We start from the raw sequence: 20,802 nt of genomic DNA on the forward strand, positions 1-20,802 counted from the left end.
GATGGCTGAGTGGCATACTACTCAGGAACCAAACAGACCTGCAATGAACCCAGTTCCATTTTTTACTAGTCAGGTGACCTGAGCCCATCTAGGCCCCAGTTTCCATATCTGTCCAGTGGGAACAATAATACCTTCCATTAGAGGTGAATAATAAAGATTCAATAAAGGGAAAGATGTATAGCATTGTGTCACATAGCATGGTGGCTGGAGAATAGAGTCAAAGCTGGTCTACCGACATTCAAATCCCAGCTCTGCCATTTACTAGCTATACAACCTTGAGCCAAATCATTAACCTTGTAGTGCCTCAGTTTCCCCATATCTAAAATGGGGATACAACGGTCCCCATCTCCGAGAGTTGTCCTGAGGATTAGACAAGCTGGAGTTTGTAAAGTATTTGGAAAAGGGCCGAGCACATACTAAGTGTTTGTTAAACTAAAGTGAGTCCCATGTGCACACTTAGGAAGATCACACCCACGGGCTTCTCTCCACCCAACAGGCTGCACGTGGCCCCCAAAATGCAGGTCTCTTGGGTTCGGTATCTCACACCTGTTGTCCTGCCCTCTGGTTTCTGATTCACAGTTCTGCTCTGAACTTCAGCAGAGATTTTCTCTGAACTGTGAAGACCTCACTGAGGGCGACCTGCCTGGGCACTACAGTTACTGCCCTTTCTGGGTCCCTCACTCCTGACACCCAGCCCGGATCCACACCCGCTGCTGCTGCCTGGAAAAGAAACCCCTCTCCCTGCACACACAGCAGGGAAGCGTTTTTTTAAAAACACACAGGCAGTAGTATCCAGTAGGTGGTCACCTGGGGCTGGGAATCAGAGCTCCTGGATCCTATCCTGGCTCTAGTAAAATTAAAAATAGATATTGAAAAGCAGACAGCACAGACAGCAAGAATGCAAACCCTGGGACTACACAGCCTCACTTTGAAACACAGTCCTGCTGCTTGTTGGCTGACAAATGACCTTGGGAAGTCATTTGTCATCACCATGCCTCAATTTCCTCCTCTGTAAAGCAGAGAGCATAATGAAAGCTACCTGAGGGAATTGTCAAAAAGTTTGGATGAGTCAATATATGTAAAGAAATTAGAACACTGCCTGTCATACAGTAAGTGCCTTATTATTATTATTATTATTATTATTAGTCAGATTATATAAACCTGTCCCTGTTCTCTGCCTCAGTTGTCTCATCTGTGAGCTGGGTCAGCTCAGAGTTTCTATGTCCTTTCCTGCAAAAGAAACAGGGAGGTCCTAGGATAGAGCAAGATCAAGAAATCCCAGTGACTCTGTCCCTTCCTCATGCTATGGGCACAGCCCCAAGACTGCCCTGTGTCCAGGGCCAACAGGGAGCCAGCTGGGGGTTGCGATGGTCCCATTTTCCTAGTGTATCTAGGCTGCAACCTCTGGGAAATAAGCAGACTTCCCAGTTTAGCAACATCACATTTCAGGTCGGCGAGCTCCCTGGCTGGCTGGCAGAGGCAATCGGGGCTGCCTCATTAGAATGCAGCAGGTGTGCCCACCCTCAGCTTGGGATGTTGGTCACGGTCTCCGGGAGGCTAAAAATAGACTATGTCAATTGCACACTCCCGTGCTGGCTACAGAGTCACCTCTAAAGCTGAAAAAGGCTCTGCGCTTGAAGCGGACCCCAATCCTCTCTCTATTTAAATATATTAAGGAGACAGAAAGTCCTAGCTGGTCCAGGTAGCGTCTGCGGTCAAGGTCACTCCTGTACCCCTTAGCTGTCATTCAACTCTGATTCCAAGGTCCCCTTTTCCACAGGGCTCCCTGAGACTCTTCCCCCAGCAACCAACTTACAAATTGTCTACCGTGCACCCTACACGGTATTTATGAGGCAAAGGGGTGAATAGATATGGGGGGCGGAGATGGGACATTCAGCTCAATAACCACAAGTCACGTGGTCCAGTCCCTGGGGTCACAGATTGCCAGCCCAGCTCAGCCTCCTGCAGAGGGGTCTGCATTCTGCCCATCAGGTGATAGGTGTGCCCTGCCCCAGGAGACAGGGAGTGGGTAGGGACAGAGCAGTGGCCGGTGATCCCTGGGCATTCAGGTACCTGGGTGGTGGTGCTTATCATTTCAGAAATACCTCCTGAGCACCTGATGCAGCGAGGCTCTCTGCAGGTCCTGTGGGAGAAACAGATGTACAGGGCAGAGTCCTCAAAGGACACTGCTTTCTAGTAGGAGTATTATACCTGTGATGGCCCCACTAGCTGCTGGAATAAGTTTGTTTTACAAGACAAGCTCAAGCAAATTGTTCTGGGGGCTCAAAAGAGAGAGAATTCACTTCAATTTAAAGAGTCAGAAAAGCCTGGGGTAGCAGCAGTAGGGTAGGTGGGGAGTTTTCTGAATGGAATTCGGTAGGTGGAGATGGTAGGAGGGAATTCTAGGAGCGGGGCATGGCTTGAACAGAAAGGTAATGGGGTGGGAAAGCAGTGAACTTGTTTGGGGAGCAACTCGGTGGAGATAGTGGGAGATTCGGCTGGAAGAAAATGATGGCCAGATGAAGGTGTAATTAAACACAAGGCAATGGGGCGCTATTGGCAGCTTGCTCTGTGTTTGAGCTCTACCTTAGGAAGACCAGTGTGATGGCGGTGTACCAGCAGGGCGAGGGGGAGGAGGAAAGAGTGGAGGGAGTGGCACTGGGAGACAAGGTATGAACTTCTGAGGCTGTTTGCAAAGTCCAGTCAAGAAATAATGGGAACCTGAAACACTGTGTGTAGAATCTATGGGATTTGGCCATGGCCAGCACATCAGGAATCAAAGGGGACTCCAACAGTTCAAGCCTGAGGACTAGGAAAATGGTGGTGACACTAACAGAAATAAGCAAGTCAGCAAAAGAGCAGTTTGGGGTGGGGGAAATGATGCATTTCAATTCGGGTATGCGAAGTGTGAAATGTCGTTGTGTCATAAAGGAGATGTCTGGCAAACAGACAGAAATGCAGCACCAGTCAATGAACATCATAAACCAAATGAAAAGGAAGTGATAAACTGAATGCATTTCTAATGTATGTGGCAGTCAAACGTTAATATCCTTAATACGGAGAGAGCACTTACAAACAAGTAAGAAAAAGATGAAAATCCCCAATTTAACATTGGATAAAGGATCTTATAGCCAATTTACATGGGAATAAACACAAATAGCAAATGAACATCCAGCAAAAATATTTAACCCATCTAGAAAGCACATAACGTTAAATTAAAACAAAATAGTTATAATTTTTAAATACTCTATAAGCTCAACTCCCCCCCAAATCTACTTAAACTGCATTTTTAATGGCTGCACAAAAACAGGTACTTCCATATACTTCTAGTGAGGTATATGGACGGTAGTCTGATAAATTCCATTAAAAGCGTTAAAAAAGCACAAATCTTTTAGCGCACTAATTCCATTTTTTAAATTTTATCCTAAGAAAAGAATCATGGACAATCATAAACGTGTAGCTATAAGAATTCTGTGATAACACTATTCATAACGGCAAAAACCAGGAGTCAACCTGGAGGTCCCCCAAAGCAAACTTGATTATAGAAACTATGGTGCATTCACACAATATAATACTATACAGCCTTTTAAAATATTGTGGGAGAGTGTTTTAATAATACAGAAATGTAATCGTGATAAACTGTGGGTTGAGGAGAACAAGTGGGAGAAGAATAGACAGTGTGATTGGTTTTGAAAATTAAAACCTATTCATGCCCGTGTGAGAGGAGGGGTGAGTTGGAGGTTGTCACAGGGTGTTGGATTGTGAACAGTTAATTCTTTCCTTTCTTGTGCTTGTTTATATATTCTAAAATGCATGCCCCTAACACATATTGCTTTTGTAAATAGCAAAAATTAATATTGGAAAAGAAAAGGAAATGTGATCCCAGAGCTCTGGAGGGAAGCTGACGCTGGCACTGCAGAGTAGAAAACCATCCGCACAGAGTGGGGCTGAGGGGTTCACTTGGGAAAGACCCTCCCCAGGCAAGGAGGTAGAGGGGGTGAGGCTGGGCTGGGGAGAGGAGCTGGAAACATGGTCCTCTGAAGACGTTTCTATTGGACATTGAATCTCTCTGCACCAGCGCATGAGACTGGTTTCCAGGTCTTCCCTAGACTTCCAGCTCTGCCTGTTCTGTCCTGGTGTCTGGTTCTGGTAATGATTTTTGCATAATTGCCTCCAGCCTTGACCTGGTGGGATGCCTGGTGCCCTAATGTGTAGAACAAGACTCCTTATTGGCACCAGGAGACCCAGGGAGACAAACATGTCCTGACTCCTTCAGTTCTGTGACTGCCCCTCCTCTGAGGACATGTGACCCCCCCCCCACACACACACACACACACACATTGCTCTCTAGTGACCGGGCAAAGGCACGGAAGCAAAGACAGCTGCTGTCCAGCCTTGCATAGCCAGACAATGCTGTCCTCAGTCACCTCTAAAGCTGAAAAAGGCTCCGTGCTTGAAGCGGACCCCAATCTTGTCTCTATTTGAATATATTGAGGAGACAGAAAGTCCTAGCTGGTCCAGGCAGTGTCTGCGGTCAAGGTCACTCCTGCACCCCTTAGCTGCCATTCAACTCTGATTCCAAGGTCCCCTTTTCCATGGGACTCCCTGAGACTCTTTCCCCAGCAGCCAACTTACAAAGTGTCTACCATGCACCATACGTTGCATTTATGAGGCAAAGCGGTGAATAGATATGGGGGGCGGGGATGGGACATTCAGCTCAATAGCCACAGGTCATAGGGACAGAACGGTGACCGTGGTCCCTGGTGCTTCAGACTGTCAGCCCAGCTCAGTGTGCTGCAGAGGAGACTGCACTCTGCCCATCAGGTGATAGATAGGTGTGCCCTGCCCCAGGAAGCTGGGAGTGGGGAGGGACAGAGCAGTGGCCCGTGATCCCTGGGCATTCTGGTAACTATTTGTGCATAATCACCTCCAGCCTTGACCTGGTGGGATGCCTGGTGCCCCAGTGTATAGATCGAGCCCTGCCTTGCACTCTCCCCACCTCTCCCGAGGGCCCCAGGCTCAGGGCACTGCCACTTGTGAAAGGTCTCCCGATGCTCTCTGCTTTCCTGATTTGTCACCTCCCACTGTTAGGATGTGTGACTTTTTCTTGTACTATCAGTGCCAACTGCTGCTCGGGACACTCACCTGCCTCCATGCCTGGCCTTCTCCAGAACATATTCAGCAGTTTTTCTTCCCAATAAACCACCTGTGATTGTCTTAGTCTACCCCATTGCAATGGGGTAAACAGGCCCAGGCTCTGCTAAATGGTGAGATAAGGTAAAGGTCTGTGGAAGCACCAAAGCTGGAGACCACGAAGAGGACGGCTTCCTAAAGAAGTGTTTGAGCTGGTCCTCGAGGTTGGGTAGGATTTCCCCAGGTAGGGTGGGGATTCAGGGCAAGTTTTTTTACCTAACCCCACATCTACCTGGAAATGAGGAGAGATAATTGATGGTGATGGTGACCCCTGATATTGACTGAGGACCCACTGTGTGCCAGGCACTGTGCTAAGCACTTTACAAATATCATCTAATGAAATCGTCACAGTAACTCGAGAGGGCACTGAAATTTACAGACAAGGAAACTGAAGCTCAAAAAATTCAGTCAAATGCTTGAACCCAGAGCTGGCAAGTAACAGAGCCAGGATGTAAACCAATATCTGACACCAAAGCCATGCTCTTGGCTTGGGTTCTCTAGTTAGCTCAAGCTCAGTCCCACCAAGCTCAACTGAGCCACTGCTGGGAGCCAGGCCCTGTGCTCAGAAACGGACAGCAAAGCTGGCTGGGGCAGGAAGCCCAGGCCTGGGGTAAGAAGGAGGGTCAACAGGCAATAACTAAACAGAGGAAAGGGCCTTGATGGAAGTAGGTACATGTAGGCACCTCCCCAATGTGACCAAGCCCAAAAGGGTGAAGACAGTCAGCCCCAGTTGGTAGAAGGAGAAGCTGAGGCCACCCAAGGAAAGGAATGCGTCTAGGGTCACACAGGCTAATCTAGAACTGGGACCTCCAAGAAAATAAGAAAGGAGTGGTGGGGAGAGCAGAAAGAGCCTTTAAGAAGAGTGGAGGTGACGGAGACACGAGGGGGGAAATGGCCGGGGCAGAGAGAAGCCAGCTCTTTCTGCACCAGGCAGCTGAAGCTAACCCAAGCCCATGGGGCTATAAATGGCTCTTACTGGCACCAGCTCAAGCTGTGAAAATGGTTTTCCTGAGAACAAGAGGCTCCGCATGAGGAGCCAGATCCTGCCCTATTCTCCAAATGTCAAGAGAACTTTTCCTAACCTGAGTTGTTTGTCTTCAGCAGCAGCCTGCCTGGCCTGAGGCCCCATGGAGGGACAGAAAGGGGACTGCAGGGGTGGGGGCACCAAAGGGGGAGCAGAGGAGGGCGTGGGAAGAGAGGGGCCTCCCAGCCCAGGTCTCACTGCATCTTTCTCCCCAGCTGCCTTCCCCTTCCTCTCACCTCTCCCATTGTCACCTCTAGCCCCGCCACAGGGCCACCCTCAGACACATCACCGCCTGTCTTCCTCCTCATACTTATTCACCAGATGTGATCTAAACTGTGGTCCATGTAGTTGATAATCACATAGAGTCAGCCTTCACACACCGTCTGCCTTGCATTACGGACCACAGCTTTATCCGAAAGGAGAACATTCCAGTGGTGGAATGTCAGGCAGAGTGAGGCAAGCAAGGGGTCTGCTGGGCACCTGGACCTCTCCTACTGCCCACAAATAGAGAGCTTTCCTGTCTGCTTTGGACAAAGACAGCCCTGCTTCCACCCTCATATCTACTCTCCTGCTCCCATGTTTCCTATCGTCTGGACTAAAGGCAAAGCGGTACTGAAGTCACCCTCCCCAGAAGGAAGTGCTGTGCTAGAGTAGATAGCCCTGGTTCACTGCTTCTCGACTGCGGGTCAGAAGTCAGTGAGTGTGGGGGCCGGGGAGAAGGGTCTGCATGCTGCTTGTCCTGCAAGATGGTGCTGTCTCCCGGTACATGGCCTCCAGGGCCCCGGGCTTGTGGGCTTGTCAGCGGGCTGCCACATGCACCTCACTAGAGAGCTGGCTTGTTAAAGGCGTAGAGAGTTTTGATGGCCCTGGTGCAAGGCCAGACATGGATGCATGTGCAGTGTGGGCTCCTGTCACCCACTGGGACCTTCCCGGATCACAGTGTCCCTGACTAACTCTGACTTCTCAGCAGAGCCCATCCTCACGTGCTTTCTAATTACCCTAACACTCGAGCCCCTTCCAAGGTGATGCTCCTGGAATCCTCTTCACTCAGGTCCTGCCACTCGCCGTGCTCAGTCCCCATCCTCGCACTGCCAGGAGGTCTGCAGGGACCCTTGGCTGAGCCAGGGCTTGCTAGGAATCCAGGGCAGTGGTTCTGACAGTGTGATCCCCAGACCACGGGCATCAGCGTCAGCATCAGCATCAGATGGGAACGTGTAAGAAACACAGATAAGTTCTCAGGCCTTACCAGGCACGACTGAATCAATCTCCAGGGTGGGCCCAGCGATCCCCTCCAATAAGGCCTCCAGGTGACTCTGATGCGCCACAGAGCTGGGAACCGCTGGGCTAGAGCTGCACTTTTCTACAGTGTATTCCACAGACTAGGTACTCCTAGAAAAGGGATTCTGTGGTAAAGGGAGTTGGGGCGAATACGCTAAACGGATATCTTCTTTTTGCTTTATTGGGGTATAATTGACATATAATATTGTGTAAGTTTAAGGTGTACAATGTAATGATCTGAAATACACACACACACACACACACACACACACACACACACACACACACACATAGCAAAATGTAAAGAGATTTGTTATTTGTAATCCTTTTAAGCCTTTCATTTGCTAAAATGAATTGTGGTTCTCCAAGAGAGAATTAGGGTGTCTAGTGCTGCCAAATTTATGGTTATAGCACCCTTTTCTCCTGGGAGCTCTATAAACATCTCTAGAAATTAATGGGAACTGTCTGAGAAGCTCTGATTTAGGACAGTATTTCTCTACCACAACCTGTATCAGTCACCCTGGGGTGGGTCTCAGGCCCTAGCTCAGACCAATGGAGTCAGAGCCTGTGGGATGGGACCCAACATGCTGCACGTTGAACCAGCTCCCCAGTGTAGCCTCTGAAACCCTGGTCTAGGCAGCCTGGGGACAGCTACCTGCCTTCTCGGCTGCTCTCTGACCCCTGCAACACCCCTCAGAGGCCAGCCTGGCACTGCCTTGGTGCTACTGTAATTCCCAATGTCCAAGCCAGGCCAAGGACACCTGGAAGAGAGGCAGCCACAGATTACAAAGAGTGCCTTAGCTGTCACGGCAAAGGAGCCGGGATTGGGTGTGGGCTCTGCCACCTTCAGGCTGGATGACCTTGGGCCAGTTCCTAGGGCCATTATGCCGCTCAGCCAGAAGGACAGGCCTCGGCACAGTGTCCCAGTGCTCCTGTCAGCCCCTGACTGTCTCTTAGTGGTACAACAGCAGTGCCTGCTGCAAAGCAAAATGGCATTGCACCCACGCGGCACTCCCTCTGTCTCCTGGATCAGGAACTGCTAGGAGGGAATCTACTGGATTTGTTGGCCCTGACCTATTTTTCAAATAAACTGGGGCTGTTTTCCAGCTATTAGTCACTTTTCTCCCAAGCCTCCACATATTAAATTCTCTTATATCCTCAGATATTTTGGCTGCAAGAGATGTCAGTTTAATTAGATGCTTAGCTCGTGGCTCTTTCTCCTTAATGGGCTTAAAAAGCAGACTTCCCCTTTTTTCCCTCCCCCTTCCCTCCCGAAGGCAACAGGAGCCTTTTTCTCTCCTTTAACTTGCAGGAGGTCACCAAGCACTTGGCTTCCCTCCCTGCTTTCCTTTACAGACAGATGTGCAGAAAGACACGGCCAATCCCCTCACACCCGCACTGCGCCTGCAGTTGGACTAAACTCTAGGCCCACATTTGGGTGAAATCATCCCTGTGGGAGCTGAGCTGAGGCTCGTGACTCTCTCCCCTAGGCTCGGGTCATCGGTGGAGGTAGAGAATGCCAGGTAGCGTTCGCACAGGTAGAACACCTGTGGATTCTGGTCTTGGTTCTCTCTTCCCCTATTCAGATCACTATGTAAAAGCCATGTAAACTTTCCTACCCTCAGTTTCCTCTTCTGTCAAATGACAACAGTTATGTGTCCTGCCTCTTTTATGAGCCTACTGTGATGATGGAAAGATGCTGAGTGTGTATTTGGAGGAGATTTTAAAGTGTGGTAGGGCAGGATGAGACGTGCATCTCTGGCAATCTGACTCTGGGCCCTGATGCCGTTTTTGGATGCTCTCTGGACCCTTCATGGCAGTAGACACAGTGACTTTGGCTGCGCCTCTCACTGCGTGCTGCCGACTGCCTCACCCTGTCCTCACCCTCCTCATTGTCTACTCTCTACATGCTGTTCTGCTCCCCTTCCTCAGAGCTGTCTGTGTATTGTGTAACTGCTATCTGCAAGGCCATGGCCATCACGGAAAGCCAGTTTTTTTCTCCAGCCTCTTGCTCCTACTCTGAACTCCTAGGGCATCTCCTGGTTATATTCTGTGTTGTTGGCAAATGCTCTCATTCAAATTGTGTCACAATTAATTGTAGGTATTTCTTCTAAAACCAAGAAACAAATTCTTTCAGACCAGTTTCCAGACCGTAGGTGTCATGGTTTCCCCCCTTAATACTTGGCCCGGACCTGGGGTTCAACACAGATGTGCTGATTACGGTACCCTTACTCTTCAGCTGGGTCAGCGTTGCCCCTCATAAATAGATTATGAAAGTGGAATGATGGAGGCTGCTTCCACCACACATTCAGAGACCTTTCCTTCCCCTTGAGAGGGTGGGGAGGTGGCAGGAAGAAAGACAAAACTGAGAAGAATAATCAACAGAATACTAATAATATCCAACTCTCTGGAGGGTTCAATGCTACTCCAAATGTCTTTACCAAGAATTGTCTTATGTCCTGGGATTTCAGGAGAAGAAAACATTTTGCAAATATAGAATGCATTTATTAAGCACTCGTAATCCCTTCCATATAGTCTACAAGTGGCTTCAAATACAGATTCAAGTGTATTTATTAGACATTTTTCCAGCCATCTCTTTGCACCCAACTAGAGCAAGGCCAGCATTGCCAGTAATGATGTCATGACTGACTGATGCAACCCACACAGCAGAGCTGGTTGGGACCCAGGAGCTGACCCCTCACAGAGTCTCTGGCCCCATGATTTGTCCATTAAGTCAATGGCTGGAGAAAAACAAGCTACAAAGTCGTGTTATAAGTCAGAAAGAAAATCACAAGTTGTTGGCCAAGACCATGGCCACACCAGCTTAATCTAGATTCTTATCTGATTTCCATGGGCTCCCTAAGACACTTTTCTTGTAGCTCTAGCACACCTATTTACTGCAAATAAATATATTTCCACCTGAGATTTTTAGCAGAAGTGACTGACTCTTTTAATCAGAGATTCCAATATAAGTATTCACTGAAAATATTGACATTCTAACTTGAAAGGGAACAATGTCATCCACCTGGTAATATTCAGGTCTACTTCAAGGGTGCCCTCAAATTAACCAATGACATATTCCAGGCAACTGGATTTTTAAAAGCACTCCCAGGGAATTCCAAAGATCAGTTTAAAAACTGAACAAAATGTAAGAAATAATAATTTTGAAGACATTGAACATCAGGCAATGAAAACCTGTATCGCTGAGGGATGACAAACAAACCAGATGAATGCCATGATGGCCTGATTTATTGCCTGGTGTGATATCTGAGCCATGTTGTAGGGAGCGGGAACCCAGGCAGGGCTGGGAAAATCTCCTAGTGGCAGAGATGGAGGCGGGAATCAGGACAGCAAAGCAGCTAGAGTTTGCAAGGTGGAATACCGGCGAGTAGAAGACTATACAGTGAGGGGCCTTAGGATAGCTGGATAGAGTGCCCCTCAAGTCTTCAGCTGAGACTGACCAAATCATGCATGTGAAGAAACTACCTGAGGCCAGGAAAGTAGCTACTGGAAAGCTGGAGGGACTAACCTATGGTACTCACAGAGAGCCAGAAATGGTTTTTGTGCCCCCAAGCCAGAGTAGAAAACCTCATATTTCATGAATACTCAGAAGAGGTTTCTTTCCCCACTCAGTGATGGAAATTAGCCCTAGACTAAAGACTTCTCTGATTCTACCAAACAAAGCTTGAAAACAACATTTGAAAGGGTTAAACTCTCCAAGTAATTCAACTGCATCCCAAATACAAAATATCCAAAAATATCCAGCACCCGATAAGGTCTGGATTCCACAATGTCTGGCATTTAGTCAACAATTATCAAGCTTGCCAAAGAAGTGGGAAAGTAACAGCCACTCTACATCAATCCAGAAAGGAGACAGATAATGGAATTAGTAGATAAGGTCATTAAAATTGTTACTGTGACTTTATTTCACATGTCTAAGAAACTAGAGGAAAGATTAACCATGTTAAGTAGAGACATCGAAGATATAAAATGACCCAAACTGAACTTCTACAGATAAAAACTACATGTTATGTAAAATACACTTGATTAGGTTAACAGCAGATTAGACATTACAGAAGAAAAGATTAGTGAACTTAACACAAGGCAATAAAAACTATCCAAAATAAGACATAAAGAGAAAAAAAGACCCAAAAAAGCTAAACAGAGCACCAGTGAGCTGTGGAACAACTTCAAGTGGCTTAGTACTCACGTAATTGCAGTACTCAAAGGAAGGGGAAACAGAAAAATATCTGAAGAAATATTGGAACAATGGCTGAAATTTTCCAAATGGATAAAAACCATAAACTTACAGATCCAAAAAGCTCAACAAACCCTGAAGAAAAGAAATAAGAGAGGAAAGAACGTACACCAAGTTATATCGTAATCAAATTGCTTAAAACCACCGATAAATAGAAAATCTTAAAAGCATCCAGAAGTGGGACAAAGACATGTTACCTACAAAGAAACTAATACAAGAATGACAGCCAACTTCATATAAGAAAATTAATTTGGGGAACGTACAGAGGGATAGTGGATGGGGGGAGGGGGGTTCACACAGTGTGAGGGATATAAATGATAAACGTCTAAGTTTTGCTTTGTCTTGTGCACCTGAAACTTATTAAAAATTAATTAATTAATTAAAAAAATTAAATGAGAAAAAAAAACATATATATATATATATATATATATATATATATATATATACTTTTTTAAGACACCAAGTAGCTGAATGGATAAGAAAACAAGACCCTTACATATGTTGCCTACAAGAGACTCACTTCAAATCGAAAGACACACACAGACTGAAAGTAAAAGGATGGAAAAAGACATTTCCTAAAAATGGAAACAAACAGAAAAGCTGGGGTAGCCTTTCAGTCCTTGCACACAGGGCAACTAGGTCATAAAAAAAGGAGGACTCGATGTGGAACCGCCATTTCCCCCGTTTTTGGTCTCTGCACGTTTCACAGGCCTCCCAACAGAGCTATGTTGGGACAGAGTACATGGAGGTTCACAACCTCTTTGATCCGTCCGAGCCACTATGAGAAGGGCCCAGGGAAGAATTGGCCATTTTCAGTGGGAAACAAATGGCGATTGCTAGTTACGATGACTCTGTACTTTGGATCTGGATTTGCGTACCTTTTTCTGTAGTTAAGACACCAACTGCTAAAGAAATAAGGATGCTTTACTTAATCCATGAAACAGATATGAAGAGAAGCATTTTAAGAGGTGCAGTCACTTTGAAAAATGGGTCAAACTGTTGAATTCCACATACTAGATATGTTTGTGTATAAACTTATGGCATGAATATTTAACTAAAAGCTGGCAAAGCAGTACTTATACCAGATAAAACGACTTTAAAACAAAGGTTATACCAAGAGAAAGAGAAGGACCCAGGAATCCCACTTCTGGGTATTTATACAAAGAAACCCAAAACACTACTTTGAAGGGACATATGCATCCATATGTTAATTGCAACCTGGGTGTCCATCAGTAGATGAATGGATAAAAAGGAGGTGGTACACATATACAATGAAATGTTACTCAGCCATAAAAAGGAATAAAATCTTTCCATCTGCAACAACATGGATGAACCTAGAGGGTATTTTGTCGAGTGGAGAAAGCCAGACAGAGAAAGACAAATGCAGTATGATTCACTTATATGTGGGATCTAAAGAACAAAATAAACAAACAAAACATAAATAAACTCATAGATACAGAGAACATTTTGATGACTGCCAGCTGGGAGGAGGATTGGGGGAATGGGTGTAAAAAGGGAAGGGATTAAGAAATACAAATTGATAGTTAAAAAAACAGTCATGGAGCTGTAAAGTACAGCATAAGGAACACAGTCATAATATTATAACTGTGTGGTGTCAGATGGGTACTGGATTTATTGGGGTGATCACTTCGTGAGTTGTATGGATGTCTAATCACTGTGTTCTACACCCGAAACTAATATAATATTGTATGTCAACTGTAATAAAAAAAATTTAAAAAATATTTAAAAAAAAAAAGAAACAATATAGGCCAGAAGAAAGGGCAGCCATACCTTTAAAGTACTGAAAGGAAAAAAGAAAAACTGTCAATTTCGAATTCTATACACAGTGTAAATCTCTTTCCAAAATTAAGGCAAAGTATTTTTTGAGGCATACCAAAGCTGAAAGTTTTCATTATCTACAGGCCTACACTATAAAAATGCTAAAGAACATCCTATGGGCAGAAGGAAAATGATACTAGATAGAAATCTGGATCCATGCCAAGAATAGAGTGCTCTGGAAATGGTAACTACATGGGTAAATATAAAAAACGCCTTTCTTATTGTTTAAGTGACCATTAGCTGTATAAATAGAAATTTTATAACAATGTCTTGTGGGTTTATAACATATGTAGGAATAAACTATATAATAGCAATAAACACAAAGGCCAAAGGGGGAGAAATTGAAGTATATTTGTCTAAAGATTTTTATAATATATGTCAGGTGCTGTAATATTACTTGAAGGTAGATTGTGATAAATTCAATATATATTCTACAAACTGTAAAGAAGCCACTTTATAAAAGCATGTAAAGTTATAGGTAATAAGTCAGCAAGGGAAATAAAATAGAATCATAAGAAATACTCAGGTATTGTCCCCCACCTAGAGGGCTTTAAAAAAGTGTAAGGGTAACAAAGAACCGATAAAGTGATATAGAAAGAAATAGAAAGATGGCAGCTTTAAACCAAACAGCACAGATACAATATTTATATTTAGTTACATCAAATATAAATGGTCTAAACACCTCAATTAAAAAGAGGTTGTCATGTTATATTTTAAAAACAAACACATGCCATCTTGTTTGAAACTTACTCTAAGTTAAAAAAAAGGTTGAAAGTAAAAGGATTTTTAAAATGCCATGTTAACTCTAATGAAAAAGCTATAAAATATAACTAAATATAGCTATATTAATATCAGACAAAGTAGATTTTAGAGCAAATAGTATCAGGAAAAAGAACTTTTCATAATGATAAAGGGGTCACGTTATCAAGAGGACATAATTCCAACTGTTTATTGATCTAATTAAAAACATGCAAAACATGAAGCAAAAACTGATAAAACCAATTTTTAGGGAAATGCAAATTGAAACTATAAGGAGATAGATACCACCTCACACCTATTAGGATGCCTAGTATTAAAAATAGAAAAAGAGAAAATAGGTCTTGGCAAGGATGTTGGAGAAATTGAAACCCTATGCACTGTTGATGGGAATGGAAAATAATACAACCACTATAGAAAACAGTATTATGTGTCCTCAAAAAATTAAAAATAGAATTATCGTATGATCCATCAATTTCACTTCTAGGTATGTACTCAAGAGAATTGAAAGCAGGGTCTCGAAGAGATGTCTGTAGACCCATTTTCATAGCAGTATTATTCACTAACCATTTATTAGCCAAAACATGGAAGAAACCCAATTGTTTATCAATGGATGAATGGATAAGCCAAATGTGATATATAGAGATATATAGGTATAGATATATAAAACAAATATTATTCAACCTTTAAAAAGGAGGGAAATTCTGACACCTGCTACAACGCAGGTGAACACTGAGGGCGTCACACTAAGTGAAACACACCAGTCACAAAAGGACAAATACTGTAGGATTCCACCTACATGAGGCATTTGGAGTCGTCATATCCATAGAACCAGAAAGAATGGTGGTTGTTAGGGGCTCGGGGAGGGAGAATGGGGAGTTGGTGTTAAATGGGTATAGAACTTCAGTTTTGCAAGATGAAAAGAGTTTTGGAGATGGATGGTGGTGATGGCTGTGCAACAAAGTGAATGTATTTAATACCATTGAGCTGTACACTTAAAAATGGTTAAGATTGTAAATTTTAAGTTATGCTTATTTGGCCACAAGGAAAAAAACTGGAGGCAAAAAATGGATAGAACCGCAAGGAGAGATAGACAAATCTGATTAATTTGGTGATTTGAAAACCACTGAAATAAGCAATCCGAGGACTTAAAGCCTAAGAAATCTAGATGGAGCACATTTCCCATTCTATCTTTCCTATCACTTCCAAAATTCCCAAGTCTGGGGGGCGGGGGCGGTAAACACAACACATTAAGCATTTGCTTGTTAAATTAACACCTTAGTGTGAACTAACTCATAAGGTGCCTTCACTCCTGAAAGGAGGAAGAAGATACGCCTTTCATTTTAATAATGATGGGAAAGAGGGAGAAGGCAAATCCAAGAGGCCATTTTCCCAGGGAATTCCTGTGGGCCTGGGAGCCTGGGAAAGGTCTCAACTAGAAGTCCAGGAAGGCCTTGTGCTAAAGAGAGAAGTAGGAATGTTAGATCCAACTGCTGCCCCTCGGTGTTCTGGGGTTCTAAACTTGTATTCCTGAGCTCCTGCCCCCATAAGCCTATAAGGCCCTGCATTCTCTCAACCCCCTCCTGCTATTCAGTCTCTGTCACCCTGGTCTTCATTCTGCTCCTTGTACACCCCAAAATTTGTTCCCACCTAGGGACTTTGCACCAGCCGTTTCCCCACATATTTAAATGGTTTACTCTTTCACCTCTATCAGGTCTTTATTCAAATGTCACCTTGGCAGAGTGGCAGCTCCAGACTACCCCATCTCCTCTATCATATTCTATCTCCTTACCTGCTTTATTCTTCTTCAGAATTGTTATCGGTACCTGATCTCGGTTCATTCATTTCTTTCTGTCTTCCCCATAAAATGAAAACTCTATAAATGTAGGCAACATCAGGCTCTGCTCTAATCCCAGCTTACTGGACAATACCTGATTCTGAGTGGGTGTTCAATAACTATTTGTTGAAGGCATGAATAAATGAGCAAATGAATGAATGAATGAGGGGGAACCACGCAAAGAACAGGGCTGAAAAGCACAGTGAGAGAGCAGCTGGAAGTCAATCCTGGAAGCTCACTCTCAGTCTCACACCAGGCATCTCCATCCCCGAGAGCCCCAAGGGCGTTGCCCCACCTCTCCCGCCTGACTCTGGCCCCCTCTGTGCTGGCTGTTAGATGCCCCCCCACATAAATGGCCTGCCCTGCCCTGCCCTGCTTTCTCTGAGAAGGAGGCTGAGCACTCCAGAGCCCAGGAAATCGGGGTTACCTTTGTCCATCAGGCCAAAGTGTAAGCTGGAGCTACCAGAATCCTTACAGATTAGGTCCAAATTCATTCGCAAAGCCTACCATGCCCACTCCCCACCATGATCTGACCCCTGCCTACTCCTCAGGTTCCATCTTCAAATGCTGCTCCAGCCCTACTGTCCCCTGTGTCCCCTTATTGCGCTGGGCCTGTGCCTCCTGGCCTCCGACCTGCTGGTCCTCTACTTAGGATAGCCACGTCCTCCATCTCTATTGCCACCTACCTGCCCAAGTCCACACGTGGACAACTCCAGTATGTCTTCAAGGAGGCGCAGAAGTCATTCTTTACAGCAATGCCACTTTGATCACCTTCCCCCACCAAGTTAAATGCCCTGGTGGAGAGATCAGTCACAGAGCATGTAATCTGCCCCTTGGAGAAAGACAGCTCTCAACAGAATGACAGGTCCTCAGTGCTTCATTTTGAAGTTACTAATCAGAGGGTCCCTAGGTCTCTTACTAGGTATCATGGGGTTTCCCCGCAAGGAGTGTCACTGTCCCTTCCCACCTGAATGTCATGAAATTACCTGTCCTCTGCAACCACCACACAATTCTCAGAGGAGGTCTTAGGTTTCATCTCTGTATAAAAGAGCCTGTGGTTTTGATGTGCTAAGAAATGTTAAGGACCTGAGGGGATTGAAGCCTGCAGGCTTCAGGGCGCCTGCCTTCGCCTCTCTTCTTCCTGCATTACGGTTCTTGGTACATGGTCTTATTTTGAATTACGAGTCTCGTCTTTTCTCCTCCACAGCTCACTTCATAGGTGCTTCCTTGGCACCCCACCTCTCATGTTCATCATGCCACGGAACTGCTGGTCTCCTCTCCGACTCCCTACCAAAGCATACGCTCCTCAAAAACAAAGACTATTTCTTCCTCGGGTGCATCCCCAGGGCTTATCATAATGCATGGGGTTGACACACCGTACATCATTCTCTAAACGGTTAGTGAAGGGTTGACAGGTTGAATGGATAGACAGATGGACAAAAAGCCCTGAAGAGGAGACTGAGACTGACGGATTTTAAGTGGTTCCCTTCGGGGCCGTGATGGCAGCAAATGACAGACTCAGGGCTCCCACGCTGCCAGAGCTGGCCCTACGCAGGATTGCTGAGCAGTTGGAATGTCTCTTCAGAGTCCATTCCCCCAGCATCATCCCAGATGACTGGGACCCGCATGTCTTCTCAGCTCCTAGGTTAGGCCTGACTTTGACATGCAAACCAGGTCTGCTTGTTTGCTTTGATCCAAGACAGGTGAGCATCCCGCAGTCCTAACCAGCACTCACAACCGCAAGTGTAACAACAGCCATTTGTTGACCAGGCCGTATGCTAAGTGCATTTTCACTATTATTTCATTTGATCTTCATACCAGTCTTTTGAAGAAAGAATATATGATTCCCATTTTATATATAAGGAAAATGAGGCTCAGAAAATATAAGTAGCTGCTTAAGAGCACAGAGTTAGAAATTGGAAGAACATGGACTCAATATGGGAGGAAGCTGCCTCCCATATTGTAACACAAATTCATGAGTGCTGCTCCAAGGTCAAAATCTTGAGGTGTAGATGGTCAGTACTGACAGCCCCTGTCCATTTCCCCATCAAAGTCATCCCTTTTAGGCCCCATGGTGTAGCATTCTGGACTTTCTCTTAGGTACCTCACTATTTTCCCAACTGGACACAACTATTTATCTCTCTCCTGAATCACACACCCCCCCCCTCTCCAGCAAACTGCTGAAGGCCTTCCTTTATCCAGGCTTATAAAAAGATCTTGAAGAGTGTCTAATTGGGCAGTTTCTGAAGGCTCAGGAGTACACAGAGGTCCTCAGCCTCAGCGCCAGGACCATGTGATGAGAAAAGGCCCCCACCTGAATCCTGGAGCTCGTACTTCTGGTCCCAGCTTTGCCACTCCCTCATTGTGCATCCTTGAGTCAACTTTATTCTCTCTGGTTTAGCTTCCCACTTCAGAAAGAGAAGGGACTGGATTTGATACTTTGGATCAAACAGGCATGTGTAAGGGGACCAAGCTGGTGACGTGAACTAGCAGAGTGAGTGTGTGTAGGTGATGACCTCACTGTGGGTGGCAGGGGAACTGTGGCAGGTGGAGGACAGGCATCTCCTCTAAGAGGTGGCCAAGGTCTCACGCTGTTATCTTCTAATCCTACCATGCCAAATACCAGCACATTTAGAAAAGGACCTCCAGACATCATTTGGTCCACACCCCACCTAGGGGCACCCCTAATCCAACTTATATTGGCGATCGCCAATGAAAGAACTGGTGCATTCAGAAAGGCTCCAAGAGTCTGGGTGAGCCACTCTTCTCCAAACCACACCCTGCAGCCTGAAAAGCCCAGTCACACCCCAGCACCAATCTGGTCACTGGTTCCAGACCCAGCCAGAGTTCTGACATTGAGCCAACCGGGCACCAAGCTTAGAGGAAAGTGAACTCTTTGGCTTTCGGTAGGAGACAAGAGACCACCTTGCAGGGAAAAGAAAAGACAAGATGAATTTAGCAGAGACTAGAAAATAAACCCAGCAACCTGACTCATGGGGCTGTAAGGCTGAGAGACCTGGCTTTGGCCTTGACAAAGTACCTCTCCTCAGAGCTTCCTCCTGCAAAGGACAGCCATGGTCACTTCTGCCCCCTTCCTCCACCCAGCTCCTCCTTAGGCTTCAGGATTTGGGACCTGGAAAAAAATTCCAAGATGTATTAAGGCACACTAGGCTCCTTGGAGGAAATCATTGGAGCAATACCCGACATAATTGTGATTATTCATTATCTAAAATTGGACAAAATGAAATACTGTAAAATAATATACTATAGGGAATGGATCTGCTGAGGCAACAAACTGAATTAAAATCATTGCTATTAAACATTTCCCCAAGACTGGTAATTTTTGATGCCTTCTTTGCTCATGTGCTAGCTCTTATCTCCAGTTGAAAGGGACTCATGCTCAGCATTGCCCTGGCACTGACAGGGAAAGTGACATGGAAGAGGAAAGTTTACTAGGAAAGAGAAGATATTATGTACACAGAGTACAATGATCAATTCTAGTCACTAAAAGCTGCAATGAGAAGAGTAGAATTAATAGCTACAAATCAGAAAAGGGCCTCAATGAGTCATCAGATTAGACGTTATTAACCAGGCCCAAGGAGCCTAAGGGACTTACTGGGGGCCCCTCAGCCAGCTACTCAACTTAAATATAAAACCGCTGCTCAAGCCAAGACATAGGGGACAATAAAGAGGAGCTGCTGTTCAACAGCACGCAATTGCATTTGGTTTAGGAGCCCGAGCTCTGCAGAGAGACTCCTAGAATCCACAAGACCAAGCTCACTGTGTCACAGGGGAAAGAGGAAGAAAGAGGGCATGGAAGCCACATTAGACCATCCCGAGAGGACCGGGTGATGCTGGGGATTGAACAACGTGTCACATAAGGAGCTACCAGGACACCTCCTTATGGATTCAGCCACTTGACTCTTTATCATAATCTTTGTCCTTTCTCCTGAAAGATAAAGCTGTATGGAAAGTGCAGGGCAACTGAGAATCTCAGTCTCCTTGATTCTTGGTTTTGTGGTGCTCTCAGTGTCAAATACAGCCTCATAAAAGACTTGTCCCATAGTAAGCAAGTTGCAGAGTTTGGACTATATCACCCAGGTTTCCTGAATCCCATGAACTTTGTCCTAAATGTACATAATACCCAAGCATCTCCACTAAGGCCAAATGAGGTGGAGAATGGTGGTCCCTGCTGTTAACTCACAATGACAACCAGCTGCCAGATAACTACCCTGCATTGCTCCTCTGAGCAAGCAATCACTACCCATAACTCATTCATCATTCATTCATTCATTCATTCATTCATTCAACCAACATCTACTGAGGCCTCTGTAGCCCGGGCAATATACTGCGGCGTAGAGAATGGATTGGCAAGGAGTAAGAGCAGAAGCTGGGAAGCCAGCTGCAGGGGCCCACACAAGACATAATGAGGGTCTGATCTAAGGCAGTGGGGAAAAGGAGGAGATGGAGTTAACTGATGTTAAGAAAGTAGAATTCACAGGATTTTGATATAAATTATCTGGGATTGGAGTAGGAGATGTGAGAGTAATGAGAGGCCTGAAATGTGCTTCCTGATTTCTGGCTAGCGTGAAGGAGAGAAAGGCAGTGCCCTTCACG

The 20,802-nt window shown here is 45.3% G+C and overlaps 1 protein-coding gene and 1 pseudogene across 11 annotated transcripts in view; one reads left to right on the top strand and one right to left on the bottom strand.

Moving 5' to 3' along the window:
- The window catches only part of PRMT8 (protein arginine methyltransferase 8), a 91,430-nt gene that overhangs the window by 55,973 nt on the left and 14,655 nt on the right, over nucleotides 1–20,802 (bottom strand). The gene's annotated exons all lie outside the window — the stretch shown is intronic.
- Nucleotides 12,237–12,670, top strand: LOC148759117 (cytochrome c oxidase subunit 7C, mitochondrial pseudogene; annotated as a pseudogene).

The sequence above is a fragment of the Rhinolophus sinicus genome, chromosome 1 (genome assembly GCF_057876585.1).
Source record: "Rhinolophus sinicus isolate RSI-liver-muscle chromosome 1, RSI-T2T, whole genome shotgun sequence".
Taxonomy (NCBI): domain Eukaryota; kingdom Metazoa; phylum Chordata; class Mammalia; order Chiroptera; family Rhinolophidae; genus Rhinolophus; species Rhinolophus sinicus.